Here is a 26,220-nt window from a genome sequence, read left to right on the forward strand (position 1 = left end):
ATTGACAGCTTTGTCACTAAGCTAAGGGAAAAGGCAGCTACATGTAACTATGGTGCTTTAAGAGATGAACTGATCAGAGACAAGATAGTGCTTGGCATAACTGATGAGGGCACCCGCAGACGTTTGCTGAGAGAACGTGACCTGACACTAGTCTTGGCAGTGGAGACATGCCGTGCAGCAGAGCTTACGGATATACAGATAAGATCCATGGAGCTAGAAAGGCAACATATGGACAATGTCAATGCTACATTCAGGCAGCCAATAAAGAAATTCCCTTTTGCCACAGCTAATGCTAATACTACAGCCAACTCTGCAGTAGACAACCCCAATGCATGCCGATATTGTGGCATTTCTCATGGACGAGGAAAATAACACTGCCCAGCCTATGGAAAAATATGCAAATCCTGTGGTACAGCTAATCACTTCGCAAGGGCCTGCATGAAAAGCAAGAGAAAGGAGGGTAAAGTGCACTCCATTGAAATAAACACAGATGAAGGGAACAACAGCACAGATGATGTATATGCTAGCGAGTGCATAGGGGCAGTAAGGGCAAAAGTTAAAAAATGGTTTGTCACTCTGCTACTTAATAATAAACCACAGCAATGCCAGCTAGATTCAGGGGCCACATGTAACGTTATGAGCCTTAAAGATAAAAGGAGGCTCGCGCCCAGAGACAAACTCACACAGAGTAGCACCAAGCTGAAACTGTATTCAGGCCAGTTCATGACCTCTTTAGGCCTGTTTGTGACAGAGTGTGTTTTACGTGGCCAGAAACACACTCTTGAGTTTGAAATAGTTGAGGCTAGTCAACAGCCATTACTGTCAGGTTCTACATGCGAGCGCCTTGGGCTTATTAGCTTCACCATCCCAGCTGATCTTAACATTATAGACAAAGTCCAGGCTGGACCCCTGAGCAAGCAGACTCTCCTAAGCAAGTACCATGATGTCTTCAACGCACCGGTCGAGTCAGTTCCCGGCGAAGTCCACTTTGAGTTGGATGCAGCAATCCAGCCTGTCCAGTGTGCACCTCGCAATGTACCAGTGGCCATGAAAGCAGCTACAAAGGCTCAGCTTGACAAATACGAAGCAGATGGCCACATCATATCCGTCACCGAGCCTACAGACTGGATAAGTAATATGGTTATCGTCAAGAAACCAGACAAGCTACGGATATGCATAGATCCTAAACACCTCAACCGGGCTCTGAGACGTTCACATTACATTATGCCCACGTTGGAGGATGTTCTTTACAAGCTCCCAAAGGCCAGAGTCTTCACGCTCGTGGACGCCAGAAATGCCTTCCTGCAGTGCAAGCTTGACGAGCCCAGCAGCTACATGACCACCTTTTGGACACCCTGGGGCAGGAAGAGGTGGTTGAAGCTCCCGTTTGGTGTCTCCGTGGCTCCAGAGGTGTATCAGCGGAAACAGCACGAGCTGTTGATGGGACTCAGCGGCGTGGAACCCATAGCAGATGACATCCTCGTAGTGGGCTGTGGGGACAGTGATGAGGAGGCAGAATGTGACCATGACGCCAAGCTGCTGGCCCTGATGGTCAGATGCAGACAGGTCAAGCTAAGGCTAAGCATAAAAAAGCTTCAGTTTAAAGTGCCAGAGGTTCGCTTTCATGGGCACATCTTGTCCTCCACCGGATTGAAGGCGGATCCAGAAAAAGTGAAGGCTGTCTTGGATATGCCCCACCCATCTGACGTGAAGGCAGTGCAGCGCTCGTCGGATTCGTCACCTACCTGGCCAAGTTCCTACCGCGGCTCTCTGAAGTGTGTGAACCACTAAGGAGGCTCATGGACAAGGACACCATCTGGCATTGGCTCCCAAAACATGACACAGCGGTGAGGGAAATAAAACAACTGGTCACCCAGACACCTGTACTGCGATACTACGATGTGTCAAAACCTGTCACGATTCAGAGTGACTCAAGCCAGTATGGACTGGGCTGTTGCCTCATGCAAGAGTGCCAGCCTGTGGCATTCACCTATAGGGCACTCACTCCAACAGAGCAGAACTATGCCCAGATAGAGAAGGAGTGCCTCAGCATTGTATTTGCATGCCAACGCTTCCACCACTACCTGTACGGGCGTGACAATATTACCGCAGAGACAGATCACAAGCCCCTTATTGCTATATTCAGCAAGCCTCTCCTGAATGCCCCGAAACGACTGCAGAGCATGCTACTGGCCCTACAAAACTACAACCTCAAGGTGGTGTATAAGCCAGGGCCAGAGATGTATGTGAGTGACACGCTCAGCAGGGCTACTGCATCAGGCACTCACACACGCTCCATGCATGAACAACACGCAGTGTGCAGCTTACAAACAGAGCAAGTGGATGTTGAACACATCAACCAGGCTGACTACCTCAATGTTACGGACCAGCGCCTTATACAAATCAGACAGCACACAGACAGGGACGAGCAACTCCAGGCATTGAGGTCTGTGATTCTGATGGGCTGGCCCGACTGCAAGGAAGAAACTGCTTTAGCCACCAGAGAATATTGGCCAGTCAAAGAAGAGCTCAGTGTTCAAAACGGAGTAATATTCAAGGGTCAGAGAGTCGTTATTCCCCGGTCTCTGCGCCCTGAGATGTTGGCGCGCGTGCACTCAAGTCACATAGGAGGTGAGGCCTGTTACAGACAAGCACGTGACACACTGTATTGGCCAGGAATGCAGAGTGAAATCAAAGACTATGTCAGTAAATGCACAATCTGCAATGAATATGCCATTGAGCAACAGAGAGAGACGATGATGTCCCACGAGCTACCAATGCGCCCCTGGCAGATAGTAAGTCTAGATCTCTTCCAGCACAGTGGCAAAGACTTTCTGCTGGTAGTTGATCATTACTCAGACTTCTGGGAGATTGACCTCCTCCCGACCTCTCAGCAGAGACAACGATCAAACGCTGCAAGGCTCAGTTTGCCCGCTATGGCCAGCCAGATAGGGTAATTTCAGATAATGGACCCCAATTCTCCGGATGTGAGTTCCGAAAATTTGCTGCAGAATGGGAATTCGAGCACGTCACTTCATCACCACGACACCCAAAAGCTAATGGGAAGGCTGAGTCGGCAGTCAAAATTGCAAAGAACCTCTGCAAAAAGCTCTGCGAGAGGGCAAAGACGCCTGGAAAGCAATCCTGCAATGGCGCAATACCCCCGACAGAAGGCATGGATAGCAGCCCGGCCCAGCGCCTCATGGCACGGCGTTTAAAAGCAGCTCTGCCAGTAGCAAGCACTCTCCTGGAGCCATGTGTGGTGACAGACGTGCTGGTGAAGCTACGTCACAGAAGACAGGTCTCCAAGTTCATCTACGACAAATCAGCAAAAGACTTACCTGAGCTCAGGGTGGGTGAAACGGTGCGAATGAAGCCACTACCAGGGGACCGGACGGGCCTCTGGAGACTCGGATCCTGTGTACAGAAAGTGGCACCACGCTCCTACTTGGTCGAAGTGAACGGATCACTGTACCGTCGTAACAGGGTTGACCTTCGGATTGCTGAGCCAGCATCCACTCAGAACTCGGATGGTCATAACATGACAAAAGACGGAACCCCAGCAAGTCACATGGGGCCTGAGGCACTGGGCGAAGAGCCAGGGGATCACAGGTCGGCCACTCCCTCGCCCATCAATACTCCCCTTAGACAGTCAGGTGACACGCCTGTGCGGGAGCCCGCAGTCCACGCAGACAAGCGCCCTGTCTTTTCACGCTGCGGGCGTCTGTCCCAGCCACCAAAAAGACTTAATCTGTAGGTTTCCCATTAGTGATTGTTGACAGACAGAGATAAAAGTGAAGAGAGTATCAAAATGTGTTAAGTGGTTAATAAAAAAAAATTAAATAATAATAATAATACTTAACTGTTCATGTTGGAAATTACTACTAGGTTTGTTTTGTTAGTGAATTGACAGCTCCTGTCCTATTTTATAAAAGGGAAGATGTTATGGGTGGAAGATGGCACATTGATGCCATCTGTTGGTAAATGTTCATTACTGCAACTCCAGTGTTTTACCGATGTACTTGAGATACCCGGATGTATTGCAATATACTGAACAAGACTGGTTACTCGCATCAATGCCTCTGCCTCGTTATTTAACATTCAAACATATGTGTTGTGATAATTGCTCTATAACCTGTTAGTTCATATGCCTTGCCACCGTGATATATAGGCCTAAGGCCGAGACAATAAGAAGACACAGTGGCAGAATACATTCAATCACACCTTTGTTTCATCACAAAACTGGAGAGCAACATCTGCCTGCTAAAGTCCACAAAGCATATTTCGTGTAACAAACAGTTACATGACCTACAGCATGGTCAAGCAAGTTAATGTTTCCGACATTTTTGGACTACTAAACAACTCTTGATTTTGAACCATGGAGAGTTACTGCAAGTTGTAAAGAAAACAGAAGCTGCCTCCACTAGTCCAGCAATATTTAAACTTCAACATTTCAACATCATCAAATCACCTCTGCTAAGTCTAATACAGTGACAACTAAAAGATACCAAAAACTATTAAGTCCAATCAATGTAAGCTAAATATGACCAGGCTGTCCATGGTTCTGATTTCTGTGTGTGTGTTCTTGCAAGTAGAACCAAAAAAACATGTTGACTCACCCTACTTGTTGAGAAACGCCAATGCCATCGTCCTGTCTTTCATGTTGACGAAACAGTCTATGACTCTGTCATACAGTACAGTACACACTTTAATTTTTTGTTGTCCTAGGCTACATGGCTAAAATGCTTGTTCGCTGGCCTAACTTCCTTTCATGGGCAACGATGAGCCAGCTACTTAACATTAGCATACTACATCTAGCTACATATTGAACTTCCATCCTCTCAGGCCAGGGCACAATGTATGAATTTATGGTTGGATCAGCATTTCCGTTATAATCATTGGCCAGTATGGAGAATGAAGTAAAATCCCTATCTCCATCCATGGCTAATTTAGGTAAGGGCCCATTTTAGCTAGCTAGCTAGCCACCAGAGGACACCAACACAACGAGATGCAACAATTCAGGGGGTTTTCTGTCAATTACGTTTTGCTTTGCTTTGATGTGATTGGTGTGAAGCCAAATACAATCTGGCTTCCCTTGGCAGTTTTATTTGGTGCGCCAGGATCATTCACAGTTGAGCTCACCCAGTTTAGGGCATTTGCTTATTGGCTATTATATAATACTTTTTTTTTAATCAAGAGAGGCCAAATGCTCGCTGGCTTCCCTTGCATTCAAAGCTACGGGCGGCAACAATGTAATACTCTTTTTGACCAGACAGCAGCAGATAGATGGCCTACACATACTGAGACAGAGGGGCGCTGTTTCGCTCTCCGGTGAGATACATTCAGCCTCTTGCGAATTGAAGAAAAATTATGAAACAATGTTTATGAAACGAAAAATTAATTATTTTATGTTTTTTTCTTTTTTTCTTGGTAAATGTTTTGGGGAAGCCTGGTTTCCCTTGGCAACCATGAATACACGCCATTGCTAACAGGGTTAGTAAACTGCTCAACCTGCTTAGTATTCTAAACTCGTACAAATGTACTTCTCTATAGGCCTACAAATAAACTGTATTTTACCAGTGAAATTTTGAAAACTGTAGAATGAAAAGCAAACACAAAACACGAAAAGCAAAACACAATCATATGAAACAAACACATTCTACAGTAAGAAGGCCCTCTAACATCCACCTGAATTGCCCTAGAGGTACGAACTTCACCAACTTTAAGGACTTTTGGAGGTCATTCCACATGAGAGCAGATTTACTTAACTCCATGGAGATTGAAGGGATCTCCAGGGTTAACCATCCCTGACTCCCGGTCTGGTAACTTATACAGTGCATTCGGAAAGTATTCAGACCGCTTGACTTTTTGTTACATTACAGCCTTATTCTAAAATTGATAAAACATTTATTTTCCACTCATCAATCTACACACAATACCCCATAATGACAAAGAAAAAACAGGCTTGTAGAAATTTTTGCAAAAAAGGAAAAAAAAAAAACACGGAAATATGACATTTACATAAGTATTCAGACCCTTTACTAAGTACTTTGTTGAAGCACCTTTGGCAGCGATTACAGCCTCAAGTCTTCTTGGGTATGACGCTACAAGCTTGGCACACCTGTATTTGGGAAGTTTCTCCCATTCTTCTCTGCAGATCCTCTCAAGCTCTGTCAGGTTGGATGGGGAGCGTCGCTGCACAGCTATTTTCAGGTCTCTCCAGAAATGTTTGATCGGATTCAAGTCCGGGCACTGGCTGGGCCACTCAAGGACATTCAGAGACTTGTCTCGAAGCCCCTCCTGCGTTGTCTTGGCTGTGTGCTTATGGACGTTGTCCTGTTGGAAGGTGAACCTTTGACCCAGTCTGAGGTCCTGAGCGCTCTGGAGCAGGTTTTCATCAAGGATCTCTCTGTACTTTGCTCTGTTCATCTTTCCCTCGATCCTGACTAGTCTCCCAGTCCCTGCCGCTGAAAAACATCCCCACAGCATAATGCTGCCACCACCATGCTTCACCGTAGGGATGGTGCCAGGTTTCCTCCAGACGTGACGCTTGGCATTCAGGCCAAAGAGTTCAATCTTGGTTTCATCAGACCAGAGAATCTTGTTTCTCATGGTCTGAGAGTCTTTAGGTGCCTTTTGGCAAAATCCAAGCGGCCTGTCATGTGCCTTTTACTGAGGAGTGGCTTCCGTCTGGCCACTCCACCATAAAGGCCTGATTGGTGGAGTGCTGCTGAGATGGTTGTCCTTCTGGAAGGTTCTCCCATCTTCACAGAGGAACTCTGGAGCTCTGTCTGAGTGACCATCGGGTTCTTGGTCACCTCCCTTACCAAGACCCTTCTCCCCCGATTGCTCAGTTTGGCCAAGCGGCGAGCTCTAGGAAGAATCTTGGTGGTTCCAAAATTCTTCCATTTTATGAATGATGGGGGCCACTGTGTTCTTGGGGACCTTCAATGCAGCAGACATTTTTTGTTACCCTTCCCCAGATCTGTGCCTCGACACAATCCTGTCTCGGAGCTGTACGGACAATTCCTTCGACCTCATGGCTTGGTTTTTGCTCTGACATGCACTGTCAACTGTGGGACCTTATATAGACAGTTGTGTGCCTTTCCAAATCATGTCCAATCAATTGAATTTACCACAGGTGGACTCCAATCAAGTTGTAGAGACTTCTCAAGGATGATCAATGGAAACAGGATGCACCTAAGCTCAATTTTGAGTCTCATAGCAAAGGGTCTGAATACTTATGTAAATAAGGTATTTAAAAAAAATATATATATACATTTGCAAAAATGTCTAAAAACCTGTTTTTGCTTTGTCATTATGGGGTATTGTCTGTAGATCGATGAGGAATTTTTTTTTTTTAATCCATTTTAGAATAAGGCTGTAACGTAACAAAGTGTGTAAAAAGTCAAGGGGTCTGAATACTTTCCGAATTCACTGTACGTCTGAAGGTTAACAATGAGTTAAGGTACAGTATGGCAAAAGTTTATGCAAGAGACAAAAATTATGCAATACATTGATCTACGAGACTTCAAGGATAGCCAGCCTATTTTCTGATACAAGATGCAATGATGTGTACTGAACCTATTGCCCGTAATAAAGCGCAATGCGCTATGATAAACTGCGTCCGATGGCTTCAAAACAGTGGCAGCTGCATTCATATAAACGATATCGCCATAGTCAATAACTGGAATAAATTATTTTAAAAATCAATAATTGAAATCGAACTTTTTGCAGCATAAATGTATCTTCTGCACAATTCCCTCTGCTTGATGTTCCTCATTATAATCCCTTAACAAAATATGTGAACATGCCATTCCTGCTTGCTAGGCTCAGACGAAAGAATGCTTTATGGTTAATTGCTATTGAGCAAATGGATGGATCACTGATATCTGAAACCATTTCCTTATGTTAATTATAAAACTGGGTGGTTCGAGCCCTGAATACTGATTGGCTGACAGCCGTGGTATATCAGTCTGTATACCACAGGTATGACAAAACATGTATTTTTACTGCTCTAATTACGTTGGTAACCAGATGATAATAGCAATAAGGCACCTCTGGGGTTTGTGATATACTGTATGGCCAATATACCACGGCTAAGGGCTGTGTCCAGGCACTCCGCGTTGCGTCGTGCATTAGAACAACCCTTAAGGGGCAATGCAGTTCAATCTACCCCAGACCTGGCTACCTACCAGATGGTCGTCACTGTAGTTACCACAGCAACAAAGTCTTAAACCCCACCTATTTCTATAATTTCTCTGTATACGAAATAGCCAACTTTGTGGCTGTGCTATCTAGTGGAAACCTCTTCCAGACAGCACTCACCTTACTGCTGTCCCCCATCCACTCAGAAACGATGGTAGTTAATGCCGTTTTAGATTTTCTGTTGTGTGCCTCTCCTGCATGTTCTCAGTTGTCAGTAGTACATGTGACTTCATGTCCCATTGCTCATCAATGTGATGGGTTGCTGCAGTGATGTATAACGTGTTCATAGACTTCCAACAATCTGTTGCGCCACGTATAGTGTTTGATAGCTCCCGCTTTGTAGGCCTACTTGCAGAGCAATCATTGTACAATTTCTCCATCCCCGCCGTCATGGTTTTGACATCTTGTAGTCTGGTTCTAGACATGCCATTAGGGCAAAATTGAAGCCGACATCCTCTACCATTGACAATGGCTGTGTGACAGACACAAATATCTATGGTCATGTTTTGATGTTTTATTTTGTTAGTTATTTTATGGGGCCATCCCTTGGATCATTTTCTAGGCCTCCTAGGTATTTGCATTTAAATTAATGTGTATGAGTACTGCCACTAGGGGGAGCTGTGACGTTAAATGGGAGCGTTAGTGAGATCTTGGAGGTTTCTTCTTCAATCTTGTAGAATGCCTACTACTGAGCAACACCAACGTTTCTCCATCTCATCATTCTATCCTGTTAATTTAGGTATGTAATGTGCAAAAGTGCAATATGACTCTCAATATATTGAGAGAACATGGTTAATTACATAGTCCATGAGTTTGGTGACGTTTGAAGGCAATTGTAGGGAGTTTTAATCGAGTAAAAAACGTATTGGTATGTTCCCCATTGTAAGTAATGGAGGTTGCTAATGGTTTATATGTAAGACAAGTGATTAATATGGCGCCCAAACGTTTTGTTCTTTTTTTCTAGAACGTTTTAGCTCCTATTTGTTTTATTTTCTATGAACGAAGGCTCAGTTTAGTTCAGAGAATATATGTAGCTAAGTATGCGATGTGACGATAAAATGTGTTAGTGTTGATATTTGTAAATAAATAAAGTTTATAATAGTGCGTTAGCTGTATGCTAACCAAATGTAGCTTTGCTAAGTGCTAGCTAGCTCTAGGCTAGTGGGTTTCAGCTATTGTTAGCTTACGTGTTGATGGTTAAAATGTAATGGTTGTAGCATTGTTTAACACAGGCCTCCAGTCATTTGTAGCTATTGAAAATTGACACTGCTAGTACAGTAAGATGTGTATATATATGTATGTATATGTGTGTGTAATGAAATGTAGCCTCTTATGGTACAATTTGATGGTTTTACATGCCAAATAGATTTTGATGCTAAATAGTACTGATTGAATAGCCTCAGATTATATGCAATATTTTGATTTGACCATTAGTGAAAGGTTATATTTGAATGTGTAGATGTATGGTGATTGTTTTTATAATACTACAATGCAATTGTAATGTCTAATTGATTTTGACAACAAAAAGATTAACAAAAGAGAACAATATTTTAATAAATCTTGTAGAATGCCTACTACTGAACACCACTAACGTTTCTCCGTCTCATTCTATCCTGCTAATTCAGGTTTGTCAGCTCACCACGTCTCAGTCCGAGGCATGTAACAGCTGCATATATCAACTGTAAACATTTCTGTAATCACTCTGTCCCTTATATCACTGCTGCCAGCAAAGGGTCATTATGAGATATTCCACAACAAACCAGTTATCATGGCTGTCATTCCTGCTTGACAGAAAGGTCAATAGGTTGTGTACAGTCCTGACACGTTGCACTAGAGTTACAGCTATTGGGCAATACCTATACCTTATCTATACCTAATCCTGTTGTTAAAATAGGGCTTGTTTGTTTTACAGAATAAGCCAGGGGTTTCATTTAAAAAAGGTTGTTACTCACAACTTTGTATGCTTTACATACAATAAGTCAAAGTACACTGTAAAGGTGAGTTTTATAATGCTTAGACTTAATGTGAAAATGTGTGATTTGGTTTGATTGGCATTACAATGTGAACCCACTTACTGACACTTATTCATAGGTGTAGTCATACAAACCTCATATGTTAAGAAGTGAACATACCAGGAAATACATTTATAAAAAATTAAGACCATGGGAGAATCTCACTTGCATTTCCTTGATTCCTTGCATCCTCTCTCCTTGGCCCCTTCTCAAAACCTGTTGGATGATAAGGTTAGGGGGGTGGGACCTCTGACCTTCTCATCCAATGGGTTTTAAGAATGTTGTAATTGAGGCCTCTGGTCCAGTAAGCGCTCCTTAATGCTTCAAGCAGCTCCCACATCGCCCTCTATTGGCCATTTGTGTTTGAATGAATGACTAATAGATTAAATCCCATTAGATTATCACGCCATGGCTGGTTTAAAACCTCCTAGAGAGAACCAGTGCCAAGGAGAATGAGTAACGCATACTACCACTACACAGAGATAGACAGTGACAGTGAACTGCAGTCATGTTATTAGGCTGCGTCTGGTCCGGCATGTTCTTGACTTTGGATAACCCATGCACTATAATGTACACTTTATTTGGATAGTCTTGATTTTCCAGCTGTAAATGCTCTACTGGTGGTGATACTATCAACAAGCTATCTGTTGATAAGCAACTGCTTGTTACGGTTAGGGTTAGGTTTAGAATTAGGGTAAGGATTAAGGACACGGTTAGTGTTAAGTTTAGGGTTAGGATAAGGGTAAGGGTTAGTATATAGTTAGTTGAAAGGTTACCGATTGTCTGTAGAGCATCTACAGATGGACTATCCAAATAAAGTGTTAACAAATATGCTTAGTGGATGTTATAGAAAATACAACAAGCAAGCCCATTGAGAATTCAATGTCAGCGCAACAACTGAACAAGATTTACATGTTGGGTCCAATTAAAGTACTACTTTGATCCTTATTGGAGATGAATGTTATGAGATGAGCACTTTACTGTGTGAAAAAACAACTGGGTTGTATTCAGTGAGGTGAACCATTTAGAATGTTGTAGCTAGACATTCAATTAATAGATTCCCTATTCTACATGACAGACAATCAAATGTTCTACACTATACATTTCGATCTGATTAATTAACCAATGATGACTCGAGGCTAAAACTGCATGGGGTCTGTTCGAGTGGACCAGTTTTAGCCTCTAATCATCATTGGTTAATTAGTAGCTTTCACTTTAGATTACCTCTGAGAGAGTTAGATTTAGCCTTTGGATGGTGGTCTGAGAGTGCTACACTCTTAGAAAAAAAGGTGCTACCTAAAAGGGTTCTTCGGCTGTCCCCATAGGAGAACCCTTTGAAGAACCCTTTTTGGTTTCAGGTAGAACCCGTTTGGTTCCAGGTAGGACCCTGGTTTCCTCTTCCAGGAAGCGGAAACTTGGCCGCAAGTGGATCTTCCAGCAAGACAATAACCCCTTGCACACATTAAAATCCACAAAGAAATGGTTAATTGCTCACATAATCAACATTTTACAATGGCCGTCTCAGTCTGCGGACTTGAACCCCATTGAAAACCTGTGGCATTAAATGTAGAGGGCAGTCCAGAAGCGCAGACAGAGGAAATAAAGGATCTGGAAAGAATATGCATGGGGGAATGGTCTAAGATTCCTCCCAATGTGTTCTCCAACTCATAAAACATTTTAGAAAAAGGCTCTGCTATTATCATCGCATGGTGAGGTATTGAAAACAGGGGTGCCTATAATTTTGACCCCTATTATTACTTGTTATACTAAATCTCTTTCTCTGAGCAATTGTATTTATATAATGTTCCCCCCAAAAATGGCACAAAATATCGCAGTATTTTGTATGACTATATGCAGAACTAATGCAAAACAAATTGTGCGTAACGCTACTAAACTCTGTGGCAATAGATTGAGCTCTCACGCTGTGCCTCAGCCTTGTGCACAGGCAGAAGCAGTGTTTCGTGTTTCCATTACTTCTTTGCATAAGACACTCCTTATGGCACCAGAAACCTTAGTGAATGAGATTGGTAATGCTCTTAGGTAGGGCCATCATAACGTGTGCCCTGGAGAAGGTCACAGGTCATGATTGTAGCGTGTGCCCTGGAGAAGTTCACAGGTCACATCTCTGGGTTTCTGGTTGGGCAGCAGACTGTCAGGGGAGAGTGGTCTGGGGTTATTAGCCAGTGTTAAACTAAAGAATGGATATTATCAAGTGGCTGTTTGATGGAAAAGAGATCAATATATCAGTCATAGTAAATTGTAATTAATGTGAAAGTGCTGAATGGTTCCTAGTGTTAAATACAGTAATGACAGCTAAACTTGTTTAATGTTTTCCAAATGGCATTCTTCGGTCAGCCAAGTTCTCTCAGTTTATGACTTTAAATCTTGTTCTCTTGAATATCCTGGAGTAGTTTATGGGTGTTAGACCAAACAATGTTCTGCTTTTTAATGATTTGGTCAAACAACGTTCTGCTTTGGTCAATAAATGACTCACACTCTTGAACCTGACAACGTAGGGAACTGGTACTGTACATTCAAGTTGATCAATCAAGTAAACTCAACGCCTAGTTTAAGACTCAAGGCACGCTCTCCCAGTTCATCTAAAGAAAGGGGAGAAAGGAAAGAAGTGAAAGAGGGCTTTGTGGACCTATTAAAATCCCCTCGTGTTAACATTGTGTTTACGCAAGCTTATTTGAATTAGGGAAATCTGGCGATTCAAATGGTGACTATTGAGCAATATATTGTCCCTGTAAAACCCAATCCATCAGAGATAAAAAAAACCTGTTTGAGCAGGGGAAAGGAAAGAGATGACAATCTGAAGAGAGCGAGAGGGAGACGAAGAGCATCTTTACTCGACTGGACGATTTCCAATTAGGCTGTGGCTCACCAGATCAGTGCTGGGGTAATCCCCATACTGGATGGGTTTGCCAGTATATACGGGCCTAACTATGTGATGGAGAGCCAGCCTGAAGAGACTTAAGACTGAGAAATGAGAATGTAAGTGTGAGTGATAGAGAGAGCGTGACATAAAGTGTATTTGTAGGAGGAGATAAGAAGAGAATGAAGGTAAGAGAAAATGTGAGAGGGAGATGTGGGTTTAGTGCACTGGTATGTGACGTCAGAGGCTTGTTGGATTGGGGTGCTGTGTCCTGCTGATTTTAATCCCGGCTGATTAGGTAACAGAGAGCAAGTGCCTGTGCAAACCCTCTGGGGGGAGAGAGAGAGAGAGAGGGAAGTCAAGCATTCAGATTGAGGGAGGTTGTTAAAGCAAGGGAAATTTGCGCCTGGAGAGAAGAGAAAGGGGCACACGTCCCCCTTTACCCTCCCCCTCGTTCACCCTAAAGCTTTCCACTCGAGACCTCTGCGTGTGTGTGTGTATGGACGACGGATTGATGATGCCCACGAACGGAATTAACAAAGCCTTGAAGCTGCAGTTTGGCCTCATCAACCACGAGAGCCGTTACCTAACAGCCGAGGCCTTCGGCTTCAAGGTGAACGCCTCGGCCTCCAGCATGAAGAAGAAGCAGATCTGGACTCTGGAACAGGAGGACCAGGACACCCAGGTAGTGTTCCTTCGCAGCCACCTGGGCCGCTACCTGGCCTCTGACAAGGATGGCAAGGTGAGCTGTGGGGCAGAGCAGCCTGACTCGCCCGGCTGCCGCTTCCTGATCGTGGCCCAGTCGGACGGCCGCTGGGCGCTGCAGTCGGAGCCATACCTGCGCTTCTTCGGAGGCTCGGCTGACTACCTGTCCTGCTTTGCCCAGGCCATTGGGGAGCCAGAGCTGTGGGCCGTCCACCTGGCCCTCCACCCGCAAGCCAGCCTGCTCAGCGTGGCGCGCAAACGCTATGCCCACCTGTTCGCCCGGGAAGGAGAGATCTCGGTGGACAGCAACATCCCCTGGGGCTCGGACTCCCTAGTCACCCTGGTCTACCTGGAAGGAAAGTACTTCCTGAAGACGTGCGACAGCCGCTTCCTCAGCAATGACGGGAAGCTGGTCAAAGAGAACACCCCACCACCAGCTTCACCCTGGAGCTCAAGTCGGGCAAGCTGGCCTTCAAGGACTGCGATGGGAAGTACCTGACACCCATGGGCCCGACTGGCACATTGCGCTCAGGCAGGTGCTCCAAGCCTGGCAAGGACGAGCTGTTCGATCTAGAGGAGAGTCACCCACAAGTAATTTTCCAGGCAGCCAACAAAAGATTTGTCTCTGTCAAGCAAGGTAATTATCCAGCCAATGTATCTATTTATTGCTATAATGTACATTATTTAAGTGTTTTTGTATAGTCTCTACTGAGATGAAAAATGGGAGTTAATTTGATGTTTGGACAATATTTTGAGTAGGAAATGTATTGGGTGATACATTCAATATCCTCGCTGAAGGTGCACATCTAGCTGCAGAAGAATTGCAAAGAATAAAGTTAGCTGAACCCCATGTAGGGTCACTGTAGGGGTTCCTGGAGATTGACCTGCTATATGTTCCTTGGAATCCACCCAGAACTGAGCAAACCAAAACTCTACACGGATTTCTATTTCCCATGTGGTCTGAACATTGACTCACCAGGGAGGTTCTGCATGCTCTATGTTGAGAAAAGAAAGGGATGGATAAAAGTATGTAGTAGGCCTGCTGTGAACCCGTTGGGAGAAAAACAACTCACATTCTCAGGGAGCTTTAGAATTGCTTTTGAAAGGATTTTATTTTTTGAGGTCGACACTTTTAATTGCTAAAAACCTGGCATTACATTAAATACACTGTTCTGAGAAAAGTAGAGTACAAATTCATGTATTGCTGTACTGTGCTCAGCACGACCAACCTCCAGTGTAATTGACATGCAAATCCACACTTCATGCGTTATAGTTGAGGTCCTCTGTAGCTCAGCTGGTAGAGCACGGCGCTTGTAACGCCAAGGTAGTGGGTTCGAACCCCGGGACCACCCATACACAAAAAAAATGTATGCACGCATGACTGTAAGTCGCTTTGGAAAAAAGCGTCTGCTAAATGGCTTATTATTATTAAGAAATTCAAAGTAGGAAAATGTTCATGTTTGCATAATTTCCCTTTAGAGGTTGGTTGGTTCTATCACAGACAAGCAAATGGTGATCAAATAGAATCACCATTAGTTAGCGCAGTGCTGAAGCTCAGTGCTGAAGCTCACATTGTCTTTAGTTACACTCCTTAGCATGTCAACAATTAGAATCAGAAAACTTTGCCATTCAACAAATGTTACTAGGAATGTGTCTTGGCATGGCAGGATGATGACATGGTCTTGTGTGCTGCTCTACTCCAGTGGAGGCGGCTGAGGAGAGGACGGCTCATAGTAATGGCTGGAACGGAGCAAATGGAATGGTATCAACCACACGGAAACCATGTTTGATACCATTCCATTGACTCCATTCCAGCCACTATTATGAGCCGTCCTCCCCTCAGCAACCTCCACTGCTCTACTCCCTTAGTGTAGCCTGTGGGTTTACCTGTCAACAGCAGGCAGTATATTGAATTCTAATCACAGGTAGGCTCAGTTATGTCATATGTATGTCAATTTCAGAAACCATTCACTCAATTGAGTGAGCATTGAGTCATATCTCAAAATACAGTCAGCATCCAGTGTAGCAGCCCACTGGGAATGTTAGCCCACATAGGGGAAGGTTCTCTACTCAACGAGAATCAGAAATATAGTCATCAATTAGGGGATCCAAAAAGATTGTTAGAAACTCTCTCCTGGAAATTTTCCGAAAGAACAGCGTGAAGGCATGCGACACTTGTCACGTACGGTACAACTGAAGGGCAGCCATGCTTGTCTCCCCTGTCTCTTCGCTCTGCACGGTGCATATGGTCAGTCAGCCATTGAGCACCATTACGCGTGTCATCCGGGTCGTCATGGTAATGGGCTTTGTCATTTCCACTGTGTCCCATAGAAGAGATTAGGGAGAGCGCAGTCCAGGGAGGCAGAGGGGTCCCGCTGGTGCTGTCACCTAATTACCATCAATGGGCATTTCAGGATCGCAGCCATTCTATTGTCAATCTGAAACTACCTGACGCTTTACCTGTGGAGTGAGGAGAGTGAGTGGTTGTAATTGTAATGGGTGGTGAGGTTATTTGATTGTGGCAGGAAGAGGAAGTAATCTATTAGTCTGGACAGGCAGTGATAGAGCAGTTAAAATAGAAGAACTGGTCAGACGGAGCAGTTACCGACACCCATCATTAGCTCTCGGCAGAGACATTCCTCTGAAGGTGGAGAGATCGTCTCTGCTGACAGTGACATACCTAGAGACAGGCCAGCAGACATGGAGGACAGGTTAGAAATAGAGTGAAGGGGCTTTGGCTGTTTCTGATCACATGTTTGGATGAAGTTCCAAACAAAGACCTGTAAGGTGTCATACAGTTAGGGTACCACAGCTACAATCACAATGTCATAACCTACACATACAAAGAGGATTTTTAAATGTTTTATTCATTTACATTTCTCCCAAATTTACTAGGGAGATGGTTTCTCCCCTTCCTCCCCTGGTATGCTATGTTCTTACGATTTGGTCAAAATACAACAGAGGTCAATTTGATTTTAAATTGTACGAGTTCAGGATGATTTTACAGATCTACAAAACAAATATGGAATAGATATAAAAATAATGTATGTAGGCTACTGGCTCAAATATTGACCAGTGTTTCATGGAAATAATGAGGGCATGAAATAGTATATTTGATCGCAAAACATTATCACTCAATATTATCCCCAATTCATTCTACTCTTCCTTTGGTAAAAGTTTTTAACAAGGGGCTTTTCAAAATTCCAACATGGCAAACCAACCCATAATGCCGTGCTTGGTCCCTGTGAAGCTGAGTGTTTCTGCCTGGTGTGTATTCACTAGGAAACAGACGGAAGCAAACTGGACGAGACTGTGAGGGACTAACCTGAACTTGTCCACTAAGAAACGCTCATTTTCGTTTTGCTACAGTGTGCACTAATAAATACACCGCTGGTGTCTCCTCTCCCTCAACATTTGTTTTAGGAATGAGGCAGGCACCACAAAGCTGCTTAGTGGGCCCTGTGGTGCAGATTTGCATTGCACCACCGAGGGAATTACATCACGCGAATGAACAGGATGGGTGGAGGGGTGTGTGTATGGGATTAGGGTGGTAACAGGCTTAAGAGGTTGAGGGATATTTCTGTGGGATAAGAAAGGTTGAGGGATATTTCTGTGGTATCTAATTTGAACTCCAGCAGACACAATCTGCTATATACAGTACATTCGGAAAGTATTCAGACAGCCTTATTACAAAATCTACAGCCTTATTCAAAAATTGATTAAATCGTTTTCCCCACTCATCAATCTACACACAATACCCCATAATGACAAAGCAAAAACTGATTATTAGAAATATTTGCAAATGTATAAAAATAAAAAAACTATCACATTAACTTAAGTATTCAGACCCTTTACTCATTACTTTGTTGAAGCACCTTTGGCAGCGATTACAGTCTCGATTCTTCTTGGGGATGACGCTACAACCTTGGCACACCTGTATTTGGCGAGTTTCTCCCATTCTTCTCTGCAGATCCTCTCAAGCTCAGTCAGGTTGGATGAGGAGCGTCGCTGCACAGCTATTTTCAGGTCTCTCCAGAGATGTTCGATTGGGTTCAAGTCCGGGCTCTGGTTGGGCCACTCAAGGACATTCAGAGACTTGTCCCGAAGCCACTCCTGCGTTGTCTTGGCTGTGTGCTTAGGGTCGTTGTCCTGTTGGAAGGTGAATCTTCACCCCAGTCTGAGGTCCTCTGGAGCAGGTTTTCATCAAGGATCTCTCTGTACTTTGCTTCGTTCATCTTTCTCTCGATCCTGACTAGTCTTCCAGGCCCTGCCACTGAAAAACATCCCCACAGCATAATGCTGCTAGCACCATGCTTCACCGTTGTGATGAGGTGGTGTTGAAGGAGTCAGGCGCAGGAGGGTAAATCACAGAATAACAGGCTTTAATCCGCAACATACAGGTTTACGCAGAAATGCGTCAAACACACTCCAGGGCACAAAACAGGCGCACTGGAAAATACAAGGCACACGGGAAATACTCCCGTCGATACAAAATACATGAGCTCCACCGAGCTTCACTAACCTCCACAATAAACAATCACCCACACAGACAAGGAAGCAGAGGGAACACTTATACAATGACTAATGAGGGATAAGGTCCAGATGTGTGTGATTGAAGACAAGACAAATGGAGTGATGATAAATGGATCGGCAGTAGCTAGTAAGCCGGTATCGCCAAAACCTGCCCGAACAAGGAGGGGAGGCAGCCTCGGCGGAAGTCGTGATAGTACCTCCCCAAAAAAATGACGCGCGACTCCAGCAGCTCGCCGACCCCGGCCTTGGGGACGGCCAGGAGGACGCGGAGCAGGGCGAGCCGGATGGCGACAGTGGAAATCCCGTAACATGGAGGGATCGAGGATATCCCTCACCGGGACCCAGCACCGTTCCTCCGGACCGTACCCCTCCCACACCACGAGGTACTGAAGGCCCCCCACCCGACGCCTTGAATCCTGGAAGGAACGGACAGAGTACGCCGGGGCCCCCTCGATGTCCAGAGTAGGTGGAGGGACCTACCGCACCTCAGACTCCTGGAGCGGACCAGCTACCACCGGCCTGAGGAGAGACACATGAAACGAGGGGTTAATACGGTAATCAGGGGGAAGTAATAACCTATAAGTGACCTTGTTGACTCTCCTCAGGACTTTGAACGGCCCCACAAACCGCGGGCTCAGCTTCCGGCAGGGCAGGTGGAGGGGCAGATTCCGAGTCGAGAGCCAGACCCGATCCCCCGGTACGAAGACAGGGGCCTCACGGCGATGGTGGTCAGCGTTAGCCTTCTGACGACGCACGGCGTGTTGGAGGTGAACGTGGGCAGCATCCCACGTCTCCTTCGTGCGCCGAAACCAGTCATCCACCGCAGGACCCTTGGTCTGGCTCTGGTGCCACGGTGCCAGAACCGGTTGGTAACCTAGAACACACTGGAAAGGTGTTAGGTTAGTGGAGGAGTGGCGGAGAGAGTTCTGGGCATATTCTGCCCATGGCAAGAACGACCACTCCCTCGGCCGGTCCTGGCAGTAGGACTGCAGGAACCTACCCACGTCCTGATTTACCCATTCCACCTGCCCATTACTCTCGGGGTGGAACCCAGAGGTCAGGCTGACCGAGACCCCCAGACGTTCCATGAACGCCTTCCAGACCTTGGACGTGAACTGGGGACCTCGGTCAGACACTATATCCTCTGGTACCCCGTAGTGCCGGAAGACGTGAGTAAACAGGGCCTCCGCAGTTTGCAGAGCCGTGGGGAGACCGGGCAGAGGAAGGAGGCGGCAGGCTTTAGAAAAACAACCAGGATGGTGGTGTTACCTTGGGAGAGGGGAAGATCAGTTAGAAAATCAACACTTAGGTGAGACCATAGTCGTTGTGGAACTAATAAAGGTTGTAACTTACCAGCTGGGAGGTGCCTAGGTGCCTTACTCTGGGCGCACACTGAGCAGGAGGAGACATACAACCTCACGTCCTTAGCCAAGGTAGGCCACCAGTATTTTCCGGTCAGGCAGCGCACTGTACGGCCGATACCTGGGTGACCAGAGGAGGGTGACGTGTGTGCCCAGTAGATCAGACGATCACGGATAAGAGCAGGCACGTACTGTAGCCCATCTGAGGTGGAGAGGGATCCGTGCATAATGCCTGCTCTATATCCGCGTCCATCGCCCATACTACCGGCGCCACAATGCAGGAGGCCGGCAGTATGGGGGTGTTGTCGCTGGGCCTCTCCTCTGTGTCATACAGCCGGGACAGTGCGTCTGCCTTCACGTTCTTCGTACCCGGGATGTATGATAGAGTGAAATCAAACCGGGTGAAGAATTGGGCCCACCTGGCCTGGCGAGGATTCAGCCTCCTCGCTGCCCGGATGTACTCCAGGTTATGGTGGTCCGTCCAGACGAGGAAAGGGTGTTTCACCCCCTCGAGCCAATGCCTCCACACGGTCAAGGCTCGGACAACAGCCAACAGCTCCCGATCACCAACGCCGTAGTTCTGCTCTGCCGGGCTGAGCTTCTTCAAGAAGAACGCACAGGGGCGGAGCGTGGGTGGCGTACCCGAGCATTGAGACAGGACAGCTCCTATCCCAACCTCGGAAGCATCCACCTCCACTACGAACGGTAGTGATGAATCGGCCTTAGCATAAAGGTCATTTTCCAACAGTCGTGCCAGCCCCTTGCGAACCAGGGACACATGCTAGGCGCGCGTAGCGGAATACACCAGGATGTCATCGATGTACACCACTACACCGCGACCAAGCATGTCCCGAAGCACCTCGTTCACAAAGGACTGGAAAACTGAGGGAGCATTCATCAAACCATAGGGCATCACCAGGTATTCATAATGCCCCGTGGTTGTGCTGAATGCTGTCGTCCACTCATCTCCTTCTCGGATACGTACCAGGTTGTACGCACTCCTGAGATCTAATTTGGTGAAGAAGCGCACCCCATGCATTGATTCAATCACTGAAGGAATGAGGGGGAGAGGATAACTAAATCTTATCGTCTCCCTGTTCAGTGGTCGATAATCAATGCACGGGCGCAGACCTCCGTCCTTCTTCACAAAGAAGAAACTCGAGGAGGCGGGGGAAGTGGAGGGACATATATACCCCTGGCGCAGGGACTCGGTGACATATGTCTCCATAGCCACCGTTTCAGCCTGTGACGGGGTATATATGACTCCTGGGAGGTACAGCGTCTACCCGGAGGTTTATCGCGCAATCCCCCGCCCGATGAGGTGGTAACTTAGTCGCCTGCGTTTTAGAGAACGCTTGCGCCAGATCGAGGTATTCAGGGGGAATGCGCATGGTGGAAGTACTGTCTGGACTTTCTACCGTGGTTACACCAACGGAAACACCTAGACACCTACCCTGACACTCTCGCGACCACCCTGTGAGAAACCTCTGCGGCCATGAGAAGGTGGGGTTGTGGAGTGCTAGCCAAGGGATACCTAATACACGCAGAGACCAGATCAATCGGTACCTCCAGTGATGCTATCTCTTTCATCGTTACCCAATGCTTAGGTGCACCTCCACTGTACTCATATGCTTCCATATCCATGTCTGTACATAATGCCCTGAATCTATTCTACAACGCCCGGAAATCTGCCCCGTTTATTCTCTGTACCCAACGCACTAGAAGACCAGTTCTTAAAGCCTTTAGCCGTATATTTATTATATTCCTCTGTTCCTCTGGTGATGTAGAGGTTAACCCAGGCCCTGTAGCCCCCAATATCACTCCTACTCCCCAGGCGCTATCATTTGTTGACTTCTGTAACCGTAAAAACTTTGGTTTCTTGCATGTTAACATCAGATGCCTCCTCCCCAAGTTTGAGTTATTCACTGCGTTAGCACACTCTGCCAACCCTGATGTTCTAGCAGTGTCTGAATCCTGGCTTAGGAAGGCCACCAAAAATTCTGAAATGTCCATCCCGAACTACAACATTCTCCATCTAGATAGAACTGCCAAAGGGGGCGGAGTTGAAATCTACTGTAGAGAGAGCCTGCAGAGCTCTATCATACTATCCAGGTCTGTGCCCAAACAGTTTGAGCTTCTACTTCTAAAAATCCACCTTTCCAAAAATAAGTCTCTCACTGTTGCCGCTTGCTACAGCCCCCCCTCAGCCCCCAGTTGTGCCCTGGACACCATATGTGAATTGCTTGCCCCCTATCTATCCTCAGAGTTCGTACTGCTTGGTGACCTAAACTGGGAAATGCTTAACACCCCGGCCGTCCTACAATCCAAACTAGATGCCCTCAATCTCACACAAATTATCAAAAAACCTACCAGTTACAACCCTAAATCCGTAAACATGGGCACCCTCATAGATATCATCCTGACTAATTGACCCACTAAATGCACCTCCGCTGTCTTCAACCAGGATCTCAGCGATCACTGCCTCATTGCCTGCGTCCGTAATGGGTCTGCGGTCAAACGACCACCCCTCATCACTGTCAAACGCTCCCTAAAACACTTTAGCGAGCAGGCCTTTCTAATTGACCTGGCCCGGGTATCCTGGATGGATATTGACCTCATTCCGTCAGTAGAGGATGCCTGGATGTTCTTCAAAAGTGCTTTCCTCTCCATCTTAAATAAGCATGCCCCATTCAAAAAATTCAGAACTAAGAACAGATATAGCCCCTGGTTCACCAAAGACTTGACTGCCCTTGACCAGCACAAAAACATCCTGTGGCGTACTGCATTAGCATCGAACAGCCCCCGCGATATGCAACTTTTCAGGGAAGTCAGGAACCAATATACGCAATCAGTTAGGAAAGCAAAGGCTAGCTTTTTCAAACAGAAATTTGCATCCTGTAGCACTAACTCCAAAAAGTTTTGGGACACTAAAGTCCATGGAGAATAAAAGCACTTCCTCCCTGCTACCCACTGCACTGAGGCAAGGAAACACTGTCACCACCGATAAATCTACGATAATCGAGAATTTCAATAAGCATTTTGCTACGGCTGGCCATGCTTTCCACCTGGCTACCCCTACCCCGGCCACCAGCTCTGCACCCTCCGCTGCAACTTGCCCATGCCCCCCCCACTTCTCCTTCACCCAAATTCAGATAGCTGATGTCCTGAAAGAGCTGCAAAATCTTGACCCCTACAAATCAGCTGGGCTAGACAATCTGAATTGTCGCAACCCCTATTACTAGCCTGTTCAACCTCTCTTTCGTATCGTCTGAGATCCCCAGAGATTGGAAAGCTGCCGCGGTCATCCCCCTCTTCAAAGGGGGTGACACTCTAGATCCAAACTGTTACAGACCTATATCCATCCTACCCTGCCTTTTGAAAGTATTTGAAGGCCAAGTTAACAAACAGATCACCGACCACTTCGAATCCCACCGTACCTTCTCCACTATGCAGTCTGGTTTCCGAGCTGGTCATGGGTGCACCTCAGCCACGCTCAAGGACAGTACTGTGCAGCTGTCTTCATCGACCTGGCCAAGGCTTTTGACTCTGTCAATCACCGCATTCTTATTGGCAGACTAAATAGCCTTAGTTTCTCAACTGACTGCCTCGCCTGGTTCACCAACTACTTTTCAGATAGAGTTCAAATCGGAGGGCCTGTTGTCTGGACCTCTGGCAGTCTCTATGGGGGTGCCACAGGGTTCAAATCTCGGGCCGACTCTATTCTCTGTGTATATCAATGATGTCGCTCTTGCTGCTGGTGACTCTCAGATCCACCTCTACGCAGACGACACCATTTTGTATACATCTGGCCCTTCATTGGACACTGTGTTAACAAACCTCCAAACGAGCTTCAATGCCATACAACACTCCTTCCGTGGCCTCCAACTGCTCTTAAACGCTAGTAAAACTAAATGCATGCGCTTCAATCGAACGCTGCTTGCACCCGCCCGCCGACTAGAATCACTACTCTCGGTGGGTCTGTCTTAGATTATGTGGACAACTACAAATACCTAGGTGTCTGGTTAGACCGTAAACTCTCCTTCCAGACTCATATTAAGCATCTCCAATCCAAAGTTAAATCTAGAATTGGCTTCCTGTTTCGCAACAAAGCCTCCTTCACTCATGCTGCTAAACATGCCCTCGTAAAACTGACTATCCTACCGATCCTTGACTTTGGCGATGTCATTTACAAAATAGCTTCCAACACTCAACTCAGCAAATTGGATGTAGTCTATCACAGTGCCATCCGTTTTGTCACCAAAGCCCCATATACTACCCACCATTGTGACCTGTACGCTCTCGTTGGCTGGCCCTCACTACATATTCGTCGCCAAACCCACTGGTTCCAGGTCATCTGTAAATCACTTCTAGGCAAATTCCAGCCTTATCTTAGCTCATTGGTCACCATAGCAACACCCACCCGTAGTATGCGCTCCAGCAGGTATATCTCACTGGTCATCCCCAAAGCCAACACCTCCTTTGGCCGCCATTCCTTCCAGTTCTCTGCTGCAAATGACTGGAACAAACTACAAAAATCTCTGAAGCCGGAGACACTTATCTCCCTCATTAACTTTAAGCATCAGCTGTCAGAGCAGCTTACCGATCACTGTACCTGTACACAGCCCATCTGTAATTAGCCCACCCAACTACCTCATCCCCATATTGTTATTTACATTGTTATTTATTTTGCTAATTTGCACCCCAGTATCTCTATTTGCACATCATCTTCTGCACATATATCACTCCAGTGTTAATTCTAAATTGTAAATATTTTGCACTATGGCCTATTTATTGCCTTACCTCCATAACGTACCACATTTGCACACACTGTATATATATATTTTGACTGTACGTTTTTGTTTATTCCTTATGTAACTCTGTGTTGTTGTTTTTATCGACCTGCTTTGCTTTATCTTGGCCAGGTCGCAGTTGTAAATGAGAACTTATTCTCAACTGGCTTACCTGGTTAAATAAAGGTTAAATAAAATAAAATAAATAAAAGGGAAAGCAGGAGACTCAATAATGGATAAAGTAACCTGCTCACAATGAGTCTCCTGGGTAATCATGGTGACTGGTGCAGTAACTTCCTTAACCAACCCGGACCCTAATGGTCGACTATCAAGTGCTCTGATGGGGCGTGGAATGGATAGGGGAATCAATGGAATGCCTATACAGTGTGCGAATGCCCTGTCCATAAAGTTCCCAGCTGCGCCTGAATCGACTAGCGCCTTACACTGGGGAACCACCATGTGCTCAGGAAAGGAGATGTGTATTTTACAGTGCGCAGCAGAGGGCTCTGAACGAGTGTGGGTGTTCGTTACCTGGGATGATGCGAGAGTGCCCTGCCTGCCGCCTCCAAACCCAGAAGAGCGTTGATGAAAACGTGTGGTGAAATGTCCCTTCGCGCCACCAGTGTGGCATTTGCGCTGTCGTCCTCCGCTCTCTCGGCTAGCGGTTCCACCCATCTCCATCGGTTCTGGATCCGAGTCGGCCGGGATGGAAACGGGCAGACCTCCTCCAGGACGTCCTCTGGTTGCCAGCAGGTGGTCCAAACAAATGGCCATATCCACCAGTTGCGAGATGGACAACATGGTGTCACGGCAGGCTAGCTCCCGCTGGACGTCCTCTCGCAGATGGCACCGGAAATGGTCGATCAGGGCCCGCTCGTTCCACCCGTACCCAGCTGCCAGAGTTCGAAACACCAATGCGAAGTCCTGCGCAGTGCTGCGCAGTCCTCGTCCCCTGCCTCAGGTGGACCAGCCGCTCGCCTGCCTCTCGACCTTCGGGCGGGTGATCGAAGACCCGTAGTTCTCCAACGCGGTGCCCACTCCAGGGCTTTCCCCGAGAGGCAGGAGACGAGGGCGGACACCCTCTCCCGCTCCTATGGGACCGGCCGGATAATGGAGAAGTAGAGCTCCAGTTGGAGAAGGAATCCTTGGCACAGCGCCGCTGTCCCGTCGAACTCCCGTGGTCGGGATATCTGGATCCCTCCGGGTGCTGGGGTGTAGGTGGCGGGATCTGGTTGACCAGCTGGACTCGACGGATCGGGATCTCTCTTCTCCAGGCGTTGGACGACCTGAAGAACCCGATCCATCGCTTCACCCAAGCTGGCTAGCATAGTTGAATGCTCCTGGACCCGTTCCACGACTCCAGGCATGCGCGTCTCTCCCGCTGACTCCATAGCGTGTGGGTGATTCTGTGATGAGGTGGTGTTGAAGGAGTCAGGCGCAGGAGGGTAAATCACAGAATAACAGGCTTTAATCTGCAAAATACAGGTTTACGCAGAAATGCGTCAAACACACTCCAGAGCACAAAACAGGCGCACTGGAAAATACAAGGCACATGGGAAATACTCCTGTCGATACAAAATACACGAGCTCCACCGAGCTTCACTAACCTCCACAATAAACAATCACCCACACAGACAAAGAAGCAGAGGGAACACTTATACAATGACTAATGAGGGATAAGGACCAGGTGTGTGTGATTGAAGACGAGACAAATGGAGTGATGATAAATGGAT

General features: G+C 46.4%; 1 pseudogene; it reads left to right on the plus strand.

The window, feature by feature from the left end:
• The first annotated feature begins 13,261 nt into the window (after positions 1-13,261).
• Positions 13,262-26,220, plus strand: part of LOC121551190 — a 40,999-nt pseudogene continuing 28,040 nt past the window's right edge.

This window comes from Coregonus clupeaformis, unplaced genomic scaffold (genome assembly GCF_020615455.1).
Source record: "Coregonus clupeaformis isolate EN_2021a unplaced genomic scaffold, ASM2061545v1 scaf0047, whole genome shotgun sequence".
Classification (NCBI taxonomy): Eukaryota; Metazoa; Chordata; class Actinopteri; order Salmoniformes; family Salmonidae; genus Coregonus; species Coregonus clupeaformis.